The sequence below is a fragment of the Capricornis sumatraensis genome, chromosome 7 (assembly GCF_032405125.1).
Source record: "Capricornis sumatraensis isolate serow.1 chromosome 7, serow.2, whole genome shotgun sequence".
Taxonomy (NCBI): domain Eukaryota; kingdom Metazoa; phylum Chordata; class Mammalia; order Artiodactyla; family Bovidae; genus Capricornis; species Capricornis sumatraensis.
In genome coordinates this window covers 117,491,116-117,512,367 of record NC_091075.1, presented here as the reverse complement: position 1 = coordinate 117,512,367, position 21,252 = coordinate 117,491,116, and positions in this window count along the sequence as shown.

The window sequence follows — 21,252 nt, the reverse complement described above, 5'->3', positions numbered from 1 at the left end:
GGGCTGTAGCGCGCCAGGCTCCTCTGTCCATGGGATTTCCCAGGCAAGAATCCTGGAGTGGGTGGCCACTTCCTTCTCCAGAGAACCTTCCTAACCTAGGGAATGAATCCTGACCTCCTGCATAGCAGGCAGTCTTCAACACATCAGGCAGATTCTGTACTGCTGAGCCTCCAGGGAAGCCTCACATCAGTCATAGAGACTGCCAGTTCTGTTTCCGAGATAAAGAATAGTCTCACACATACTCTCTGAGCTGTCGAACAGGGTCCAAACCCCCTTGGACAACTGGCCCCCAGACTAACTGGCCGCCAGACCACTGACGATGTGGATCTTTGCTGGCTTCAGTCAACCAAGACCCTGGCCTCTGTCGGCCTGGGATGACGCCTGCCCCACTGCTATGCTTCATTCCTCTTTGCACAAGCCCTTTCACAAGGGTGTGTGCTCCCGCAGCTTGAAACTCCCCCCATTTTGCTGTCCTGGGATACACTGCTTTGGGAAGTACCCCCAAAGTTCTCCTTACTTGCGCCAGATAATAAATCACTCTCCCACTTTTTGATTTGATTGGTTTGGCTCGATACCCACTAAGAGGTGAACCCACTTTCTGGGGGTAACAGGAGGGCATTCCAAGTGGAGGGTCCATGAAAGAAAGGGAGTGGAGAAAACCTGGGCATCTTGGGAGGACCTGGAATTTAATTACTTAAAAAAAAAAGAATTGAGGCTCTTCCGCTGCCATTTTAAATCCAGCTCCATACAATGCTCCGCCGCCGCTGCCGCTGGACGCAGACTGGGCGCCAGCACCCTCTGCCGACAACTCCGCCGCTATGGAAGTCGTGAACAGTGCAGCAACAGAGAGGAATTCGCAGAGGGCTCCAAGGCCGACGCGGGCAGGGACCAGCAGGATGCCGGCAAGATGTTTACTGGAGGCTGGAGCTGGGATACAAGCAGGAAAGATCTGACTGAGTATTTGTCTCGATTTGGGGACGTGGTGGACTGCACGGTTAAAACAGATCCTGTTACTAGAAGATCATGAGGATTTGGATTTGTTCTTTTCAGGGATGCTGCTAGTGTTGATAAGGTTTGGAAACTGAAATAACACAAACTGGATGGCAAATTGATAGACCCTAGATGACCAACCTGGATAGCATATTCAAAAGCAGAGACATTACTTTGCCGACTAAGGTCCGTCTAGTCAAGGCTATGGTGTTTCTGGTGGTCATGTATGGATGTGAGAGTTGGACTGTGAAGAAGGCTGAGCACCAAAGACTTGATGCTTTTGAACTGTGGTGTTGGAGAAGACTCTTGAGAGTCCCTTGGACTGCAAGGAGATCCAACCAGTCCATTCTAAACAAGATAAGTCCTAGGTGTTTATCGGAAGGACTGATGCTAAAGCTGAAGCTCCAGTACTTTGGCCACCTCATGCAAAGAGTTGACTCATTGGAAAAGACCCTGATGCTAGAAGGGATTGGGGGCAGGAGGAGAAGGGGACGACAGAGGATGAGATGGCTGGATGGCATCACCGACTCGATGGACGTGAGTCTGGGTGAACTCCAGGAGTTGGTGATGGACAGGGAGGCCTGGTGTGCTGCGATTCATGGGGTCGCAAAGAGTCAGACACGGCTGAGTGACTGAACTGAACTGAACTGAACTGAAAAGGTCCAAAGCTTTAAAGGGGAAGGAACCCCCCCCCCCTAAAAAAAAGGTTTTTGGGGGTGGATTGAGCCCAGATACTTCGGAGGAACAAACAAAAGAATATTTTAGAGACTTTGGAGAGATTGAAAATATTGAACATCCTGTGGATACAAAAACAAATGAAACAAGATTTTGCTTTATCACATATACAGATGAGGAGCAAGTAAAGGAAAAGTGAGCTGGACTTTGTCTCTTGGCTCTCTGTGTTACGACTCAGTGCGGATTTGTGTTTATACAAACTTTATTTGTATGATTATATGTTAAACCTCAAATAAATGCTTTTTTATGTGATTGTTTAAAAAAAAAAAGAATTGAGGCACAGTTGATTTACAATGCTGTGTTAGTTTCAGGTCCACAGCAAAGTATTTTAGTTAGATAAACATATATGTATGTGTGTGTGTATGTGTGTGTGTGTGTGTGTGTGTATATACTTTTTCAAATTTTTCCATAATAGGTTACTACAAGATATTGAATATGGTTCCCCGTGCTATACAGTAGGTCTTTGTTGCTTATCTATTTATGTATTATTGTGTATAACTAATAATCCTGAGCTTCCAGTTTATCCCTCCCCGCCTTTTCCCTCTTGGTAACCATAAGTTCCATTTTCCATGTCTGTAAGTCTATTTCTGTTTTGTAAATAAGTTCATTAGTATCATTTTTTAAAGATTTCACATATAAGCGATATTATGTGATACTTGTGTTTGTCTGACTTACTTAGCACGATAATTTCTAGGTCCATCCATCTCGCTGCAAGAGGCATCGTTTCATTCTTTTTTATGGATGAGTACAGCACCTCCAGAGACAGAGGATGAGATGGCTGGATGGCATCACCGACTCAAGGGACATGAGCTTGAGCGAGCTCCGGGAGTTGGTGATGGACAGGGAAGCCTGGCGTGCTGCAGTCCACGGGGTCACAGAGTCAGACGCGACTGAGCCGCTGAACTGAACTGAACAGCGCCTCCTGTGGCTCCAGGTAAAGCGTCTGCCTGCAGTGCGGGAGACCAGGGTTCCATCCCTGGGTCGGGAAGATCTCCTGGAGAAGGGAATGGCAACCCATTCCAGTATTCTTCCCTGGAGCATCCCATGGATAGAGGAGCCTGGTGGGCTACAGTCCATGGGGTTGTGGACAGGACTGAGCGGCTAACACGTGGCATTTAGCTGTTCCAGAAAGGGCTTGAGGTGCCTGGAATCAAGCTATGATTTGCTGGGTGATGGACGAATGGATGGATGGAGGGATGTGTAATGAATTCTTCCTTTGTTCCCAGCCTGGTCCTAGAATATGCTGTCTTTTTTCAGCCACAAGATGCCACAAAGCCCTTGATGGTGATGGGCAGAGGGAAAGATGGTGAGCATCTCATATGGACTTCAGGTCCACAGCGGGCCTGGGAGCGACATCAGCCATCAGGGCCTGCTGAAGGGGGCTGGGGAGGGGGTGGGGTAGAGAAGCGGCTCTACCCTCCTTTTCCAGGCTCCAGACAGCTCCGTCCCCGCGGTGCCTGCTGCTACAACGTTTCTTCAGGCTGCAGCTTCCTGGTCCAGGGCTTGGGGGCTGGCCTGGAGCCTCTCCAGCCCAGATGTGCCCTGCGATGGGGCCGCAGGGCCCCCTCCCCTGCTTCCCCCCGCCCCCCCCCGTTCCTGTACCCTTTGCTCTGCCCGTGGCCTCCTGCCCTGGCAGCCCCGGGGAAGCACCTCACCTGGTCCCTGGATCATCGCTCAGCACCACATCGCTGCACGAGGACGATTAACCTGTCTGTTATCACCTCCTACTCAGTGACTCCAACACGGAACTCCTACCAGGCCGAGCTTGGCACAGAACAGCAATTACTGAAAATGCATTTTTAAAAGTTGACGTTTTTGTAAGAGTTCATCCTCCCCACCTCCATCCTTCCCCAGAGAGACCTGCACACAGGCACTTTCCGTGTGACTCCCACTTCGCGATGATGCCTGCTGAGGTGCAGGGAAATTGGCTCTGGGCCCAGCGCACGCACCCCCTGAGCTGACCGGGACTCTGGCATGAGCCCTTCCAGTGTTCTTTGTGAAGTCCTCAAAGCTCTTTGTGTAACCCAGACACTCATGCTTCATCAGTTTTGTGTGTTGTGACTATCTCCTCCCATCCTTGGGCTTGCTTTCACTCTTTTGATGGCCTCTTTTGATGTACAGGCAGCTTAATATACCTGTAACGATCAATATTTTCCTTTGCTTGTTACTGCTTTCATGTAAAGCCTTTCCAGCGTCAAGGAGATGAGTACCTTCCACATTAGCTTCTAAAGACCCTGTGGCTTTGCCTTTCACGTTGGAGTCTCTGCTCCACCTGGGATTGATTCCTGAGGATGGCTTTAGGAGGCTTCCCTGGTAGCTCAGACGGTCAAGAACCTCCCTGCCAATGCAGGAGACATAAGAGACGCGGGGGCCATCCCTGGGTTGGGAAGGTCCCCTAGAGTGGGAAACGGCAACCCAGTCCAATATTCTTGCTTGGGAAATCCCATAGCCAGGGGAACCTGGTGGGCTACAATCCAGGGGTTGCAAAGAGTCGGACACGCCTGAGCAACTTAGCATGGCACACAGCACTGGGCCTCAGGGCGGGCAGTTTTCAGAGCGGAAATGTGTCGACCGTGTTGTTTGCAATGGTAAGCGGGCACCATGAGTTGCTTCCTTTTCAGAAATGGGAATCTTAGGAAACGGACTTGGCCAGAACTGCTGTTTAGGGCACAAGAAACTAGCTGTGCCCTAGGACAGTGCCCTAAGGTACAGGCCCTCAAATACAAATATCCGGTAATCCAAACTACATAGATAGGGTTGTTGTTGTTGTTCAGTTGCCAAGTCATGTCTGACCCTTTGAGACCCCATGGACTGCGGCACACCAGGCTTCCTTGTCCTTCACCATCTCCCAGAGTTTGCCCAAGTTCGTGTCCATTGAATCGGTGGTGCCATCCAACTAGTGACTCCCAAAAATTCTTTTTAAACCAGATTCATCCTTTCCTCCATGTTGAAATGGTTCTTTGATGAGATTAAATTCTCAAGTCATCAAGCACCCCATGGACAGAGGAGGCTGGCAGTCCATGAGGTTGCAAAGAGTCGAACATGACTGAGCAACTAAGCACAGAATGTATGCACATAGAGAAGAGAAGAAAGTGCTAGTCACTCAGTCGTGTCCGGCTCTTTGCGACCCCGTGGACTGCAGCCAGCCAGGCTCCTCTGTCCATGGGATTCTCCAGGCAAGAATACTGGAGTGGGTTGCCATTCCCTCCTCCGAGGGATCTTCCCGGCCCAAGGATCGAACCCGGGTCTCCTGCGTTGCAGGCAGATCCATTACTGTCTGAGCCACTGAGGGGAAGCTATCTATACACACTGCGTGGGATAGGGGACCACGTTCTCTGTGTCCTAAATCTCAATAAGAGAAAATGCATTTCAGGCAGCCCTGCTGGGAGAACGGCAACAGCATTTCTATTCCTTCTCTCAGACGTGACATCACATCGCCATATGCCGAGATAACTGACAAAGATGTGACCAAGTCATACCCAGAAGAGTATGATGGAGATGAACCAGGCAGCCAGTTAATAAAAACATCTTGTTTTTTCAGATTGTGTGTGTTTGTCGGAGTTTAAAGTTGTCTTCATTTTTTCTCACTCTAAATGAGTGTCCCTTTCACACCTCATCTTGTCTCTGTAACTTTGCATTCTCTTCTGTAGAGAGAGCCCCAAGCCGTGTGAGCTTCAGGCCCCATGAAGCTCCCTGGATCCCACTTGCCACCTGCCTCCTGCCCGCTGGGCCGGGGTGGAGGAAGGACCCGGCAGAGGCTGGGGGGTGTGGGGGTCGTGAGGCCTGGCGTTATCGCTGGACGGGGACTTGTGCACTGCAGGGGCAAGACAGAACCTCCTAGAATCCTGCTTGAGGGTGGCCGCCTGCAGCGCTCCATGTGGCACCTGGTGCAGGTGGGCCTCGACAAACCAGAGCTCCCATGTGGTCACCCCATAATGTGCCGCTCTCTCTCACACCCTGCCCTTGCTTCCTTCCCCCCTTCCCCAGGGTGGGGCCCGGTGCTGGGTGTGGGCTTAGTTTATAAAAACCTGAGCTGGATGAGGCCTGCGCCTGAAGGAGAAGGAATCAGACTCCCTGTCTGGAGAAGGAGTCAGGGATGGTAAAAAGGATGCTCTCCAGATCGTTAGTTCTCGACCTGGGAAAGTTTCCGCATTCCCCTGGGGACAGTTGGCAAGGCGGTCGTCACCAGCCAGTAGAAAGAGGGAAACCAGCCTCTCCGGGCTGGAGGCCAGGGATGCTAGGGGCAGCCCCACCCTACTATCCAGTCCCACCTGTAGAGCCGGCGGTGGGAGGGGGGCCTGGTATTGAGCAGAGGTGCTGACTTGTCCCAGGGCTGGGGCGATCTCGGGGATCTACAGGTTTCTGCCGTCTGGTGGTCAGGGAAGCAGCTGGGAGTTGGGGTGGGCGCAAGGACTTCTATTCCCGTTTCACAGAAAGACAGGGTCCTGGAGGGCTGGGTGCCCCTCTGTGCCAGTCCCACAGCTCAGGGTTTGCACCCCCGTTACTCTGCATCAGAAAACACCTCGTATGCGGAGAAATTCAGCCTTCCAGGTCGCGTCCTTATTTCGTCCTCCCGTGCTTCCAAGCATCTAGAAGGAAGGGCTTTTGTCCCCATTTTGCAGATGCAGCTGGTGAGGCCGGGCCAGGAGCAGAGAGCCCAGAACTGCCCCCACCTCCTGCCGCCGCCCACCGCAGGACTCCCCCCACCTGCATCTCCAGACCCGGGCCCACCCGAGCGAGTCCGGAATCTGTAACCGCAGGTCCTGGAGGCCTTCTAAGCTTGTCCGGCGAGATTCCACGTTGGGATCGCTAAGGTTACCTGTTTGGGAAGATAGTCACCTTACTGAGGCCTGAAGGACCTCTTGGCATTTCTGAGGGGTGGTCACGGCCGGGCTCCCGAGGAGCTCTGAGCTGCCTGCTGCCGTGTGTGTGAGGAGGGAGCGGAACGTGGGGAGCAGCAGGAGTCCCCCAGCGCGCCTGCAGGCCCAGGCTCTGCACACTCGAGCGCGACACCCCTTGTGTGGATGAAAGAGCTACGGCTCAGAAAGGAGCCCCGGCCCCTGGCTCCCTGGCTGGCCAGAGGCAGGGCTGAGCGGCCCCTGGCTTGGCTGTTTGCTGGGGTGGGTGTCGGCCTGTCCACCGGGACAGGACGCTCCCTGGGGGCTGGGCGTTCGTGAGCAGAGGACTCGTGGCTGCTGTCTGCCTCCTGACTGTGCGGCGGCAGTTCTGACCTGGCCTCTTGGCGCCTCCACCATTTGCTTGTTGTGTGAGGGGCTGGGCTCTGTCCCCGTCCGGCCGGTCCTCTCCCACAGTGGGGGGCTCCGGTGAGAATGGTGCGTGGGGTTCCAAGTGGAGGGGGGTCTGAGCCGGCCTCTGGACCCAGCCAGAGTCGCTCCAGGATAGGGAGGGCCTGGAGACAGGAATGTGTAGCCCCCAGGTGGGGCAGCGCGGAGCCCCCTGGGGTGGGTGGGGATCCCGACTCCCGCAGGCTGTTCAGTGACCTGTGAGTCAGGCCCAGGGCCAGAGGGGAGGGGTTTGGAGAGGGAGGGGCTTGGCCTGGTTGGGAGTGGGACAGCGGTGTCCTTTGGTTACTGGCTGAGTTCTCTCTCTAGGAGGGTATTCCAGCCTCCTCTGAGTGGAGGATGGGGTGTTGGGGATGGGCGACTGGCTCTGGAATGTGGTGCCTGGGCCAGACAAGGTAGGCAAATATGGGTCCTGAGATAGGGACAAATACCATATAGTTCCAGTAGTCATGTACAGATTGAGGGTTGGGCCGTAAAGAGAAAGATCGTCCGGTGGCTCAGACGGTAAAGCGTCTCCCTACAATGCAGGAGACCTGGGTTCGATCCCTGTGATGGGAAGATCCCCTGGAGAAGGAAATGGCAAACCACTCCAGAACTCTTGCCTGGAAAACCCCATTGACAGAGGAGCTTGGTAGGCTACAGTCCATGAGGTCACAGAGTCAGACATGATGGAGGGTTGGGCCATAAAGAAAGCTGAGCACCAAAGAAACGATGCTTTCCAACTGTGGTGCTGGAGAAGGCTCTCGTGAGTCCTTTGGACAGCAAGGAGATCCAACCTGTCTATCCTAAAGGAAAGCAGTCCTGAATGTTCATTGGAAGGACTGAAGTTCCAATGTTTTGGCCACCTGATGTGAAGAGCCAACTCACTGGAGAAGACCCTGATCATGGGAAAGAAAGGGTTGACAGAGGATGAGATGGTTAGATGGCATCATCAACTCAGTTCAGTTCAGTCACTCAGTCGTGTCAGACTCTTTGCAACCCCATGAATCGCAGCACGCCAGGCCTCCTTGTCCATCACCATCTCCCGGAGTTCACCCAGACTCACATCCGTCGAGTCCGTGATGCCATCCAGGCATCTCATCCTCTGTCGTCCCCTTCTCCTCTTGCCCCCAATCCCTCCCAGCATCAGAGTCTTTTCCAATGAGTCAACTCTTCGCACGAGGTGGCCAAAGTACTGGAGCTTCAGCTTTAGCATCATTCCTTCCAAAGAAATCCCAGGGCTGATCTCCTTCAGAATGGACTGGTTGGATCTCCTTGCAGTCCGAGGGACTCTCAAGAGTCTTCTCCAACACTACAGTTCAAAACCATCAATTCTTTGGCACTCAGCCTTCTTCACAGTCCAACTCTCACATCCATACATGACCACTGGAAAAACCATAGCCTTGACTAGACGGACCTTAGTCGGCAAAGTAATGTCTCTGCTTTTGAATATGCTATCTAGGTTGGTCATAACTTTCCTTCCAAGGAGTAAGCGTCTTTGAATTTCATGGCTGCAATCACCATCTGCAGTGATTTTGAAGCCCAAAAAGATAAAGTCTGGCACTGTTTTCACTGTTTCCCCGTCTATTTCCCATGAAGTGATGGGACCAGATGCCATGATCTTCGTTTTCTGAATGTTGAGCTTTAAGCCAACTTTTTCGCTCTCCTCTTTCACTTTCATCAAGAGGCTTTTTAGCTCCTCTTCACTTTCTGCCATAAGGGTGGTGTCATCTGCATATCTGAGGTGATTGATATTTCTCCCGGCAATCTTGATTCCAGCTTGTGTTTCTTCCAGTCCAGCGTTTCTAATGATGTACTCATGAATCTGAGCAATCTGCAGGAGATAGTGAAGGACGGGAAGCTAGGCATGCTGGAGTCCACGGGGTCGCAAAGAATCGAACATGACTGGGTGAGCAACAACTGTTAGAGGGGTCTTTCCTCCCAACTTTTCCCATGCAAGTTTCAGACTGAAACTCCAGGCTGATTCTACAGTGAGAGCTGGTGGGGCGTGGTGTCACTTTGTAGCTGTACGTCAGCCGCAGCGGGCATCTCTGCAAACACTGCACAGCAGGCTTTCCTGAGAGCCGGGTGTGAACAGTCACACACGATGAGTCCTGGGGGGTACCTGCACCCCAGCTGCCGCCTCCTCGACGGGGACGCCCACAAAGGCCGGCGGAGGAAGGCGTCTGGGTGGCTGTCGAGTGGGAAAGGAAGCTCATCCAGACATTCCCCCCACAGCCTCTGCTCACAGCCCCTCCTGGTGTCCTGGAGGACAAGGCAGCCCTGTTGCCAAGGGCTCCCCAGCGGCAGCTATGGCAACCCGCTTGGGAGCCAGCCTTGTTCCTGGAGGAGCCTCAGGTTGGGCCTGCCCCATCCCTGGCCTGGCATCTTCTCCTCACCAGCCTGGTAAGTGCACGGCCCCCTCTGCCCTGGGAGGGAAGGGGGTCCCCACTGCTCACCCATGCCAGAAACCCCCATGGCCACCTGAGTCCCTGGGCCCTTGCCAGACCCCCGGGAGGAGGCAGAGTCTGCAGGGGTTACCACCCACCTGGTCCATGAGAGCCAGACTAACCCCTGGCACTCTCTCCCTTGGCCCTGACCTGCCTGGGGCAGGGGATCTTAGCCTGGTGGGGCCCTTCCACACTGGGGGTCCTGGGTGTGTGGGAGGGTCTGGGGTTCTACAGGGGAGACACAGCAGGCCCTTTGTCTGGGACATCGCACAGCAGAGGGAATGGGGTAGAGCCCAGGATTAAAATGGGGAGACATTGCTGGGCTGGAAAGCGGGGAATCACGCAGGATCTGAACGTGCAGCTCCAGGATCGACACCCGCCGCTGGGCCGGTCCTGCTGAGTGTCTGCTCTTGGGGCCGCCTCTGGATGTGTGTCTGTGTTGGGGGTGTCCGGCTCGTGCCTCCCAGCCCGTCTCCATCGCCCTCCACTCCCCACCTGGTCAGTAACGCTCTCCGTGTGTTCGTTCTGTGCTGCTGAGTGCACCCGGCCGCCAGCTTTGCCGTTTCCTGCCTTCCAGCGCTTACACAGCCGAGCAGGGAGCCAGCCTGTCTCCCCGGCTTGTGGGCTTATTCGCTCTGTGTCATTGTCTGACGACACATTTGCACTCCTTTTCTGTTGGGCCAGGCTCATTCCCGCTCTTGATAAGTTTTCAGTTAGTTGCACTGGCTGCTCTCCGCCCCTCTCTTTCTGCGGGTGAAGCCAGCACAGTTCCGCCAGGAAACCACGTGTGCCCCCCGCTTTGTGTACTCTCAGCATCTGGGGTTGCTGGCGATCCTCGAAGGCCCGAGCTCGTGGCCAAAACACGCCAATCTCTGCGTCCCCTTCACATGGCCTCCTCCCCGTACCTGTGTCTTTTTTTCCCTTCTTATAAGGACACCAGTCACCTTGGATCAGGGCCCACCTGAATGGAGTACGGTCTCATTGTAACGTGAGCGCACCTACCGAGACCCTACTTCCACAGCAGGTCACGTTCACAAGTGCAGGGCTCAGGGCTTCAGCCTAGATTTTGGAAGGGGGAACACTTTCAACCCACAGGTATCTTTTAGAGGTGACAGAGGATGAGATGGTTGGAAGGCATCATCGACTCAAGGGACATGAGTTCGAGCAAGCTCCGGGAGATGGTGAAGGACAGGGAGGCCTGACGTGCTGCGGTCCACGGGGTCGCAAAGAGCCGGACACGACCGAGCGACTGAACAGCAACGCGCTTCTAGACCTTGTTCTGACTCTTCTGACGTTCGATGGTCCTGTTGAGACTCTACTGGCAGCCTGGTTCTCCTCCCCTGATAAGATGCTTGTTCTTTCTGTCCAGTTGCCCAGAAGATGTTTTCTCTACTTTCCAAGCCAGGTTATTTACCAGGCTGCGTCCTGCTGCTGACTGTTCCGTGGTCAGTATACCCCTGCACACAGCATGTACTTTGGTACACAGACGCGCAACCTCAAGAAAGCGTTCCAAGGTATTTCAAGAAAGCCTTCTTGAGCAATTGTTCTAATACTCTGATTATTTTTGGTGGTCACCTTGCAGGACTCCAATTATGAGCGTGTTTTAACTCTTTCCCTGCCTTTTATGGTTGCCATTTTCTCTCGAATCCTGTTTAATCTCTTCCTTATTTCTTCTCATCTGTTCACCTGTCCCCTTACTGTGATTTCCATCTCTCTTCTCACCTCTTCTGGAGAAGGTGATGGCACCCACTCCAGTGCTCTTGCCTGGAAAATCCCATGAACGAAGGAGCCTGGTGGGCTGCAGTGCATGGGGTCGCTGAGAGTCAGATACGACTGAGCGACTTCACTTTCACTTTTCACTTTCATGCACTGGAGAAGGAAATGGCAACCCACTCCAGTGTTCTTGCCTGGAGAATCCCAGGGACGGGGGAGCCAGGTGGGCTGCCTTCTATGGGGTCGCACAGAGTTGGACACGACTGAAGTAACTTAGCAGTCTCACCTCCTCGTGAAGTCATCGCTTTGTTTCTGAAATGGTTTTGCCTTTCCCTCCATTTCTTCCCTGAATTACGTCGGTTCCCATGTCAGACTCCATGCTGTTTGCCCACCTGCCCTGGATTGCCGCAGTCTTCCTTCAGAGCAGAAGTTCGTGTTGGAGATTCAGGTGCCGGGGTTGCTGGTTCTGACGGCAGTCATCTGCTGAGACTTCACCTGTGGGGCCGCAGTGCGGTCCTGTCACTCGCCTTCACGCGGCGTGCTTTTCCCTGGACGTGCAGATGGTTCCTGCCCTCAGCGCAGTGTGCTCCCGCCTGGTATGTGGACGGGCTCCGCCTCAAGGTCCTGCTGCCCCGCTGAGGGTGGTGGTGGTGCTGACAGCGGCCCTACGCCCACGCCCGCCAGCTCAGCCCGACTCATCTGTAGAAGTTCGAAAGCAGTCCGCCCGACCTGTGGGGAGAAGGCAGGACGGGGCTGCCTCTGCAGGGGTGGCCACACCAGACGGTGGGTGGGCTTCGGGTGACGGGCACGCTTGGTCGCTTGATGGGGTTTGCATCTGCCGAGCTCTGTGGGTGACCCAGTGGAGGTTTGTATATCTCACTGCTACGGGGTGAGTCGTGTCCCCCTGCCCCCCCAGATTCATACGTGAAGCTCCCAGCTCCTCAGAATGCGACCTTATCTGGACACAGGTCCCTGCAGATGGAATTAGTTAAGATGACGTCATACTTGAGCAGGGTACATCCCGAATCCACTTCTGACAGGCATCCTTATGCAGAGGGGACCTGGGGACCCTCCTGTAGACTCGACTACAGGGGGAGGCCGTGTACAGAGGCCCCCTCACCATCTCAGAAGGAACCTGCCCTGCTGACACCGTGACCGGGCATGTCTGGTCTCCAGAACTGAGACGATAACCTCCTGGTTCCAGTCGCCCAGCCCGCGGGACTGTTTATGGCAGCCCCGGGACTCTGCCATCGTCTCTGGAGACCCTGCTTAGAACTCTTAAGTGTGAATTCTAGCTCACGGTCCGGACGTGGAGCTGTCTAGATGTGGCGTTTCCTGACGTCTCCATCAGGAATGTGGACAGGGAAACCAGGAGAGTTTGTGGCCGGAAAGTGGGAATGTGGCAGGAAACCTAGGGGACAGAGGGAGGCTGGTGCCTGCCCGGAGCAGGGCAGAGTGAGTTTAAACAGCGATGACGGGGCTTCCCAGGTGGTCCAATCCGCCGGCCTGTGCAGGAGACATGGATTCGGCCCCTGCCTCGGGGAGACTCCACGCACTGCAGAGGAATGAAGCCCAGGAGTCACGACCACTGATGCCCGAGCGCCTAGAGCCCTAGGTTAGCTGAGCTAGCCCAGATTAGGCTAACCCAGAGAGCTGAGCGCCCGTGGTCCACAGCGAGAGAAGCCCCTGCCGTGAGAAGCTCACTGTCCGAAACCGGAGAAGAGCTCGCTCAGCAGGGAAGACCCAGCACAGACAAAAATAAACAATTAAAAAACCCAAAGCATATCTACAAAAAAATAAAAAGCAGTGACAAGGATGTCCAGCGGCTAAGACTCCGTGCTTCCACAGCAGGGGCGTGGGTTTGGTCCCTGGTTGGGGAGCTAAGATCCTGCAAACTGGAAACAAAACAGAACGAAAGGGCAGTGACTTTGTGTGTTGGAAGATTTTTGTGATAAAATGTTGATTAAAAAGGTTTCACTAGATACGCCGGGTGTCTGAATAATCAAGTGTAAAGAAACCTTCAGGAGAGCGCGGGCTCTCAGTCGGCGCTCAGCTCCAGGTCCCACGAGAGCACGCGCCCGCCCCTGGCCCGGCATCCACCTGCAGAGGCCCTGGGACAGAGGTTGCCAGCCCGGCGGCTCACCTCCCAGCCAGCACCCACTTTGGGCCCCAAAGGGTCCATGTGAGGGGCACCTAGCTCAGGCCTGTCCGCGAGCCTCAGCGGGGGTCCGTCCCACCCTGGCTGTCACAGCCTCCTACCTCACAGGGAGCCGGGGTGTGTGTCCCCCCGGGCAGGTTGAGGCTGCCGTAAACAGAACATCACAGACGGACCTTAAACAGACGTTCACCCCTCAGTCTCCCAGAGGGACTGCAGGGTCAGGCTCGGTTCTGGGGAGGCCCCTGCCTGGTTCGTCCTCACAGCCTTTCTGGGGGTGCACACGGTGAGCGGGGCTGACAGATCGCCCCTCTGATCCCAATCAGATGAGGAAGCTAATCCCTTACAGGGCCCCATCCTTGTGACCTCATCTGACCGCCGTCACTCCACAAGCCATCACACCGGGGGTTAGGGTTCCAGCGCATGAACTTGGGGGGATACAATAAAAAGTCCACAGCAAGGGGGTGAGGGGAGAGGAGGGGGCAGGAAAGGGGCAGAGGGAGAGAGCCCCCCCCAGAACTTCCCTTCCCTGGGTGGCCTCTGCCTCAGCTCCCTCTCTGATGCGGTTTTGTCCCCTTGCACCCTGGTCCCCTCCCGGCTGCAGGAGGAACTGCCTGGGCTGAACACTGGTGAAGGGGGTGTGACTTCAGGAAAGGCAGAGTTGTGGGCGGTCCCCAGGGATGCTGGCAACGTCAGCAAGAGCAGTGGGTCCGTTCGTTATGGGTCAGCCTCGTGCTGGGACCATGTCTTCCTGGACATTCCTGCTCCCTGTCCTCTGTGGGGACAGACCCCAAGTTTTACCTGGCAGGGCAGTTGGTTTGGATAAAAGGTACAACTCCTAACCTCCCTCCCTGGCAGCTAAACGGGGCCAAGCAACTGTATTCTGGCTAATGAAACAAAAGAGGAAGTTCTCTGTGAGACTTCCAGAATGACGGCTTGGAAAATGAGCCGACTCAAGTGGGACTCCTGGGAGGGGCCCTTCCTGCCCTGTACTTCCTCAGCTTTCTTCTTCCTGTCCTGTGGTCTTGATGGCCGGAGCTTCAGCGGCCATGTTGGACTATGAGGTGGGTTGGGCATGGAGGCCATGCCCTGAGGATGGGGAAGAGCAGACAGCGAGAGTCTGGGTCCCTGAGGACACCGCAGAGCTGCCATGCGTCCCTGGACTTGTCAACCTGAGACTTTTTTTACCTAGGAAGGAAGCCTCTATCTTGTTTATGCCTCTTTTGTTCGGATTGCTTACGTGCCGCCAAGCCAAACCATGATGGATATATTATCGCCAGTATTCATCATAACCCTGACCACTTGTCTACCAAATGACAAATGGAGGCTCAGAGAAGTGAAGACACTTGCTCAGGGCCACACAGCTGGAAGTGCTAGGTAAGCCTTGAGTAGAGAGAGGGCATCACCCAAAGACACTGTCATGGAAGACAGGTGGGTGCAGCCTCTGAACGTGCCCCTCCTTCTGGCTGGCAATGTCTGCATTCCGGCATCAACATGACTCTGACCCCGGAAGCCTGGGGTGCAAACAACATCCTCCTGGCAAAGCTTCCCCATGTGTGGCGTGCATGGGAGCAGAGCCACAGCGGCCCGCCCTGGGGGCTCCTGCAGCTCGGGATGTGCTCCTGGAGACAAGAGAACCGTAACCATGGAGTCACTTTCCAGCCTCGATGTGGGGAGGGGCACGTTTAGAGGCGCCTGCTCTGTTGCTCGGAAGGGAAGGACTTGCTCTGCCTGCGCTTCCTGCGCAGACCTGGTGCGCGCGCGTGTGTCTGTGTGTGTGCGTGCGTGCATGCCTGTGTGTGGATCGGTTCTGCCCTGGAGCACCTGCTTCTTCCCACGTCCTCCTGGACTGCAGCCCTGCATCAGGAGCGGTGCTATCGCTGTGCGAAGCCCTCGGATTCTTGCATCATTCATTCGTTCAGCAGCATTGGGCACTCACCTCGTACCAGGCCCCTCGCTTAGTGCCAGGAGGAGGCTGGGTGGACGGCGGCTGGGCTCTCGCACAGCCCAACAGTTTTGTGAGGGACGTGGGAGGGGCTGACTGACGCGTTTGAACTGTGGTGTTGGAGAAGACTCTTGAGAGTCCCGTGGACTATAAGGAGATCCAACCAGTCCATCCTAAAGGAGATCAGTCCTGCATATTCACTGGAAGGACTGATGCTGAAGTTGAAGCTCCAACACTTTGGCCACCTGATGCAAAGAGCTGACTCATTAGAAAAGACCCTGATGCTGGCAAAGATTGAAGGGCAGGAGGAGAAGGGGAAGACAGAGGATGAGATGGTTGGATGGCATCACTGACTCGATGGACATGAGTTTGAGTAAACTCTGGGAGTTGGTGATGGACAAGGAAGCCTGGGTGCTGCAGTCCATGGGGTCGCAAAGCGTTGGACAGCAGATGCAGGAGGGTTCTCTTGGGGGAGGGGTGCAGTGCAAGACCCCCTCCAGCTTCCCAGGGGAACAGCTGTATTCCAATTGGCTTTGTAAATGGCTGCACAGAATCGAGCCTGTTCAATGCCACCATGAACTGTGTGTTGGTCCTCGTGGCCAGAAACAGGAGCCGATAGGAGAGAGAAGCTGTGAAGTTTGCCCAGGAGGAGCCTGGAGGCAGCGCCCAGGCCTGGGCTGTGCTGTAGACTCCAGAGTGGCTGGAGGTGGGGACAGGGGGCTTGTGGGGGGTCTTGGTCTGGGGGATAGGACTGGGGGCCATCTCAGTCCCTGTGACGATATCTTGACTGGGTCTAGAATACCACTCAGCCCCTCTGTCTGTGCCCTGCCCAGGGCTGGTGATGCAGGGACAGAGCACAGTGCTGAAGCTGCTCTGCGATCCACCCATCCTTGTATCCACCCACCTACCTCTCCGTCTTCCATCCATCTACCACCCAGCTTCCCCCTCACTCCCTCCCTTCTCGCCTTCCTTCCTTCCTTCTTTTACCCACCTCCGTTCTGCTTCCGTTCTTCCATCTGCTCATACCACATCCATTCGTCCATCTGCCCATCTATCCATCTCCCATTCGCGTGCCACCCCCCACCTAGCCCTCTATCCCTCCTTCTTGTCTTCCTTCCACCCTTTCCCCATCCTGCATCCATTACCAAACGTCCATCCGTCCATCCAGCAGAGGTCGACAGACCACCCGCGAAGCCAAGGTGCTGGGGGTCAACCACGGGCCTGCTCTGTGCACTGGGCTTCCTGGCGGGGAGGCAGACGCTTCAGAGGTTTCGATGGTGCTAAGTGCTGCAGAGGAAATAAGACAGAGCCATGGGGTAGAGAGTCGCCGGGATCTCCGAGGGGACCAGTGATCGCTCACGCTTCCATTGTGAGTCCTGAGCCCATGAGAAATGAGGCAGGAGCGGGGCACCTGAGCCACTCTTACCAGGGCCACCTCCTCCCAGGGCACTGCTGCTGCTAAGTCACTCAGTCGTGTCCGACTCTGTGCGACCCCATAGACGGCAGCCCACCAGGCTCCCCCGTCCCTGGGATTCTCCAGGCAAGAACACTGGAGTGGGTTGCCATTTCCTTCTCCAGTGCATGAAAGTGAAAAGTGAAAGTGAAGTCGCTCAGTCGTGTCCGAGCCTCAGCGACCCCATGGGCTGCAGCCTTCCAGGCTCCTCCATACATGGGACTTTCCAGGCAGGAGTACTGGAGTGGGGTGCCATTGCCTTCTCTGCCTCCCCAGGCACGGCAGGGAATTATTCTGGGTTGTGTGTGTGCTCAGTTGCTAAGTCATGTTTGACTCTGTGACCCCACAGACTGTAGCCCGCCAGGCTCCTCTGCCCATGGGATTCTCCAGGCAAGAATACTGGAGTAGGGTACCATTTCCTCCTCCATCTAAATGCAATCACAAGGGTCCTTAGAAGAGGGAGAGAGACCAGTCAGAGGAAAAGGTGATGTGATCAGGGAGGCAGAGGCTGGAGGTGGAGGAGGGCCACGTGGGAGCCGAGGAGTGCAGGCGCCTCGGGAAGCTGGGGAGGACGCGCTTCTCCCCTGAAGCCTCTGGAAGGAACCACCCTGGGACACAGTGACCTCAGCCCAGTGAGACCCCTTCGGACTCCTGATCCATGGACCATAAGAGAATAATTTCGTGTTGTTTAGAGCACTGAGTTTGTGGTCGCTTGTTTCAGCAGCAAGAGGAGAAGGACTCAGCTGCCGAGACCTTTGAGTTAAAGGCTGTTGGGGACAGGAAATTCACACTCAGAGGAACACCCCAATGCTGACTCACTGATAAAGGAAAAGGGGAACTATAGGGTGGGGGTGTCGGGGGCCTGAACCCAAGTGACGCAACCTAGCATCACCTGCAAAAGGACAGGCAGACGCCACATGTCCCCGTGGGGTGTCCCAGCATCCCTTAGAGTGTTGGTGCTCCAGCTGAACTGGCCCGTGGCCAGCCCAGATAGTGCTGTGTGCTACAGAAACCAGCCTGACTCTTTCAAGGCTGTCAAGGTCATTAAAGGAAAAAGCAGACATAGGAACCCAAACTCCACGGATCTTCCTTGTTGGATCCTGGGTCAAAAAATGTGGCCGGAGAGGACACTGGGAGAAGTTTGAGTACTGACTGTGTATTAGGGGGTTCTCGTGTCGGTGCTAACTGGTCTCACGGGCGCACGTGTGTGTGCGCGTGCCTATGATGAGGGAGTGTACGGGTATCACTGCTATTCTTGCGTCTCTTTTCTAGGTGGTTAATGCTCCTAGTTAAAGCCTTAGGAAGTCCCTCCCCCAGCTCTAGGCCCAGGGGCTGGTGCTGACCGGGAGGTGGGGGATGGTGGTGGGAAGGGGGAGGGGGGTGGGGACGCTGCTCCAGGGTTCCTGGTCCCTGTGGATCAGCTTTTCTTCCGGGAAGGCTCCCTGGTTCTCAGGACAGCTCAGCGCCCTGAACCCTGCTGTTCCTCCTCCATCCTCCCCGGCCTGTGGCCTTTAGGTTCCAGTTTACTTTTGTGACCTGGGAGGGTCAATGGCTGTCGTGGGGGTTCCCCGGGGGCCAGGACACGCACAGGGAGGAGGATCAGGGTCGAGACAGACCAGTCAGAGGCGGCCCCTGTGTTCTGGGGTGAGAATGGGGAGCCACGCCTCCTCGGGGAGGGGATTGGGGAACCACGCCCCATCTGGGCAGGGATTGGGGAGCCACGCCTCCTTGGGGAGGGGATTGGGGAAGCCACGCCTCCTCATCGGCTGAGGACCCGGGACGCTGTTAGTGTTGGGTGGGCGGGGCCATCCGCCTCTACCTCCCCCCACGCTGAGTCCTCCCGAAGCCGCAGCACCAGCTCGGCTGAGCGGTGTGAGCCTCTCCACCTGCTGACTCCAGGGCCAGGGTTCTTTCTCCTCAGCGCCGCCACTGAGAACTGGGGCCTTGAACATGCCCGCACTGTTTTCTAGTTTAGAAATCTCGGTGACAAATGGCACGTTGTTACAATGTGGAATTCCTCATTCCAGCAAATTCGACCCAGTGAACTTAGGAGCTTGATGAAGGAGGGAGCTTGAAGCCCAGCACTCTGCTAGGGAGGCGAGGAGGCAGTGTCCACACTGCCTGATGGACCAGGGTCTTGTGTTCAAGCTCATCCTCCAGTGCAGGCAGACGCTGAGGAAGAGGAGGCTGTTGCCAGGGGAGCCTTGGCTGCTTAAAAACCCTCAAAACTTGTGACTTAAAACACCAGCAACCCGACATCCCTGATGGTCCAGTGGTTAGGACACCATTCTGAGGACTTCCTGGCGGTCCAGTGGATAAAGAATCCGGCCGCCAATGCAGGGGACATGGGTTCGCTCCCTGGCCTGGGAAGATTTCCACACCCAGTGGAGCGATTGAGCCCGTGCACCACACCTACTGAACCCACGCTCCGCAACAGGAGAAGCACCGCGACGGAGAGCAGCCCCTGCTCATGCTGCTAGAAATAGCCCAAGCACAGCAACGAAGACCCAGGGCTGTCAGAAGTAAGCAAATTAAAAAAAAAAGCCTTCGCTCTTCCAATGCAGGGGGCATGGGTCTGACCCCTGTTTGGCAGCTAAGATGCCACACGCCACCCAGCAAGGCCACAGTCAAATGCACCAGCGACCTCATTCAGCTCAAGACTCCTGGGCTAAGTGCACAGCTCCTCTGCTCCCAGAGGGCTGCGCTGGGCTCTGCCCTCAGCCGGTGGCACAGCCGGATCTGGGTCAGGTACGTGGCCTCTCTCCTGTGTCCGGAGTTGGGCTGCGAGTGCAAACCCCAGGCTCTGGAGCTTTCCAAGCCTCCTCTGGCATCACAGGTGCTGATCCCCTTTGGCGAAAGGGGCATGTGGCCCAGCAAGCCAACAGGGATCAGAGAAGCCGCCCACTCAGTGGCCGCCCTCACCAGGCCCTGCCCACATCACTCCGGCCATAGACACTTCCTTGTGCTGAGCCACCTCCCAGACCACACTCTCTGCAGGGACAATAACCTCCCCCGCCCCTCCACTGCCTGGCCCCCCTCCCGCTCCCTCCCTCTCCTTCCTTCCCCTCCCCTCACCAAGTTCCCCACTGTCCCTCTGGGTTGGGAAGCCCAGCGCCTGCCCTGGGGTGGTTAGTGTGGAAGGACTGCCCCACAGAGCTGGCTTCCCAAGGTCAAGCATGCCCATGCTCTGGGCATTGGGAAGTTCGACACAGCCGCACACAGCCCAACTGTGAGGGGGACACTCGCTGAGTCACAGTTGTCAAGCGTGGGTCCCGGGGGTATCTCAGGTGGGAACCCCCCTCCTTACCTCCTGCCCTGGCACAAATAGCCCCCTTCTTCCTTCCAGGCACTGCGACGTGGACGGGGGTGGCCGGGTCAGCCTGGTCTGGCCATCACACTGCTCCGAAGCACCATCCGGGGCCAGGCTGGCCCAGTGTCTCTAAATGCACCCCTGGCCCGGTGCCGTCTGCTCCAGAATGCTTGCTTGAAGACCAGTGGCCCTATGTGGGCATGGAGGCCAGCATTGATCAGATTGACTGCCCAGGTAGGGGGCTGGGGCCCCAGATTGGGGAGGGTCTCTGGAGGGTGGGACCCTGGAGGGACCTGGGGTCGCTCGAGACCCCAAGATGTGTGTGGCTCTGGGTCTCAACTTCCCCATCAATAAAACCAGGGAACTGGGCCCAGTGGCCCGAAGCCCCCCTCCCAGTTTGAGGCTGTGCGTTCAGCTGTGTTTGTGTCTGGAGGAAGCAAACCCAGAGGGGGCTCCATTGGCCTGGGCCCCTCTGTCCACGAGCTGGTCACTCATCAACCTCTCCAACCCTGTCCCAGCTCCTCGTGGGGCATCTCCTGGCCTCCAAAGTGGGAGAATAAGCCTCAAAACCACATCCCCCACCCCAGGCAGGGGTGCAGCGTGGACAGGACACAGGCCGGGTGGGGCCCCGGGTGGGCCTGACTGTGGTCTCAGCTCGACCTTGTCCTGGCTGTGGGACCAGGCAGGCCTCTCCCTTGGCTTCCTGGTCTGCAGGTGAGGTTTCAAGCCACCCACGAGGCGTGATGCCGGCTCGCTGACCCCCCTCCAGGCCTTCCAGGGCAAGCGGCCTTCTGCTGGGGCTCAGACCAGCCTCAGATCCTGTGGGCAAGCTGCTCTGTCTCGGGAGCAGCTCACTGGCTAATGCTTGATTTACAGTCGGAAGCACGGAAGTGTCTAACAGCCACCTCGGGCCCCTCCCGAGTCTCTCCAGCCAGGCCGTGCCCAGCGCCCATGGACAGCTCCCTGGTTGGCCTGCAGGTCAGTGAGGGTCAGTCTGGAGGCAGAGCCAGCTCCCCGCAGCTGCCAGCCACCCCCAGACCCAGACGTGCAGGACCCTGTCTCACCAGCCTTGCTCTGCCAGAGGCAGGCTCGTGGGCCCTGCACCCGGGAACCCCCCCAGCCCTGCTTCTGAGGCCCCCAAGTCATAGCAGAGGCCACCGAGGGGTCGCCCTGGGCCATGAGTCCCCTGACTGGCTCCTTGCGGGGCGAGGGGGGTCCC